Here is a 2739-nt window from a genome sequence, read left to right on the forward strand (position 1 = left end):
TTTTCCCAAATCCCATTCATCAGTGTCTAGCTGACTTCCTTCACAATAGTGCACTCAAGCTGCCATTCAGTAGCTACTTAAAAATAATTTATCCAATCATCCCTCTTGCTCAATTATTTCACTTCTGTGGAGCCCCAGGTAGAATTTACTTGATGAACATTCTACCCTCACAGAGGAGCTTCGTATAATTCACCTAGGAAGTCAAGGGTTTCTTATACATTCATCGTCTTTTCATTTTATTTTATGGTTTAAAACGGTAACAGCCTGCTGCTGTATTCAAAAGAATTCTAGACAATAACACATGTGGAGTTTCTTTAAAAAAAAAAAAAAATCAAAGGAACTCTGTCCATACACATAGATTTTTTTTATTGACAGAAAACAATGTTCTGTCTCATAGAAATGTTTTCTAGAAATAATACAGGTAATGTAATTATCCAATCTCTTTTAGAGCCAACATTTTGTCTGAGTGAGTCAGGAGTACATGTATTTTCCTATTTTGCATCATCAAGACAGTCCAAGGGTTCAGAGAAACTGAAACAATGCATTGTATTTTTCAGAGTGCAGGGAAGCTTCTTCTTATTGAAAACTCCTAGATAATCTCTTATTATCCCCCAGATAAACGAGTTCACACAATGTGTCCACTACTGAGATTCCTTTCACAAATACAGTGTTTATCATATTTCAGAAAACAGTTGGTTCTCAGTTATCAGCCTGTATTATTTTCTGATAAAAGATTTCACCTGGCTGGCATCTGACAGGTATAAAGCAATGTACATGTGCTCCACTGTGGGATGCCTGTCAAACCTCTGCAAAAATATTGGTTTCCTCTAGCCCTTTTGTTTATAATTCCTCTAACAGGAGGCTATCATGATAGCCTATATTCTCCTGCAGACAAACCCGGGATGAGATACATTGGTTCTTTTGGAGTTGTCTGAACATTTCAGTTACTGCTAAATCCACCCACAGGGCAAGCAATAGCACTTTCTCAATTTGAAATGTTTACTGTGGTTTTTCCAATAACTTTTTAACAGTGAAAGGCAAACAGACCTCAAGAGTTTTTATATTACTGCGACCTTATTAAAATTCACAAATGTTATCAGTATCAATCACACGCTTAAGAAACAAAACATGATTTTTTTTTTAATCTACCTTCAGAATTACAGGGGGAAATATGGGATTGTGTAATTTTTAAGATACTGATAATTATTTTATGATGGTTGTTTTTATTTATTATTAACATCAAATATCTAAATTACTAATAGCATTCAATATACTAAAGTTATGTCAACACATGTATCAACCTCAGTGTTTCAGTAGAAACAAAAATGACTGATAAAACACATTTTTTCTTTCTGTTTAAAAGTTTTATTTTTAAGAGGAAAAGAAAACAATGTGATAATTTTATTGTGTACAGAAAACATTATGATGAATTTGTCACAAATACATTTATTTATTTATTTATTTATTTATTTATTTTGGTTTTTCGAGACAGGATTTCTCTGTGTAGCCCTGGCTGTCCTGGAACTCACTCTGTAGACCAGGCTGGCCTCAAAATCAGAAATAGATATAAGATTTCAGACTTCTGGTGTTTGCTCCCATGTAAATTTCAAGGTTTGGGGGTTATGGGAGGAGGTAGATCTACAACTGAAGTACTTAAAACAAATTACAACATATAGACAAAACTAGCATGTTGTTGGTGAGGATAGACTACTGTAAATGTCACTTTTATTTCCTTAGATGAAGGAATGAGATGAGAACTATACTCAAGCTTTTCAATTACATAGCTTGTGCAGCACCTAGAGCATTTCTAGCTAACTATCCCTAGGTTTAGGCCTGGAAGCTTCTAGCCTCTGTACAATCTAGTTTTCTCCAAGACTTTGATGAATTTAGCTACCAGCCTGTGTCTTCTAACATAGGCCTAGAATGTTTAAGCCTCTCGTATTTACTGTTGAATAAATTAACTCTTTCTAGCTCTTTCTGAATTCTGGGGAAATGGATCAACTCAGGTCTTTTGGCTCAAATTTCTCTCTAAGCTGACTGATTAAAATTGAATTCTCTTTCATAGATGAATTCTCTTTCATGTCTTTTATAGAAGTTGCTTTTGATTATTCACATTTTTGAAGATGGGATTTGCTTTTCATATTTTCTTAAATCTATTAAATAACTTTTTCTTGAAAATTTCCAAAATTTATGTGAGTAAACAAAGGCAGTTTTGGCAATATCTACAAATAGTAGTTACTTAATAAATATCCAATTTGAAAAATGTTCATTTATTCCTTGAGAATTTCCAATTTGGAAAGTGTTCATTCATTCCTTGAGAATTTTATATATTCTATACATGCTTTAATCATTCACTTACCACCTAACATCTTCTAGACCTTGTCCACCAAATCTATTCTAAAATCATATTCTCTTTCATAGACAGCTGAAAACAATCAATGCTGACCTTGATGGTGTGGGAGTGGAGCCATGTACTGGAGCATAAGAATTTCCTCAATATCTTAATTTTCTAACATAGTGTATTGTGTTCAAATCACAATAGCAAAAATCCAGTACAATATAATAATTTGATTATTATTCCATGCAAGATAATATGTGGTGTATAACAGAAGCATATTAACAAAATGTATAAGTAAAATTCAGAGTTTTACAAACCTATTCTCTCACATGTTACATTCCAATTGCAGTTTTTCCCTCCCTCCAGTTCTATCAGTGTCTCCCACCAACTTCTCTCTTCTC

The sequence above is a fragment of the Arvicanthis niloticus genome, chromosome 3, assembly GCF_011762505.2.
Source record: "Arvicanthis niloticus isolate mArvNil1 chromosome 3, mArvNil1.pat.X, whole genome shotgun sequence".
Classification (NCBI taxonomy): Eukaryota; Metazoa; Chordata; class Mammalia; order Rodentia; family Muridae; genus Arvicanthis; species Arvicanthis niloticus.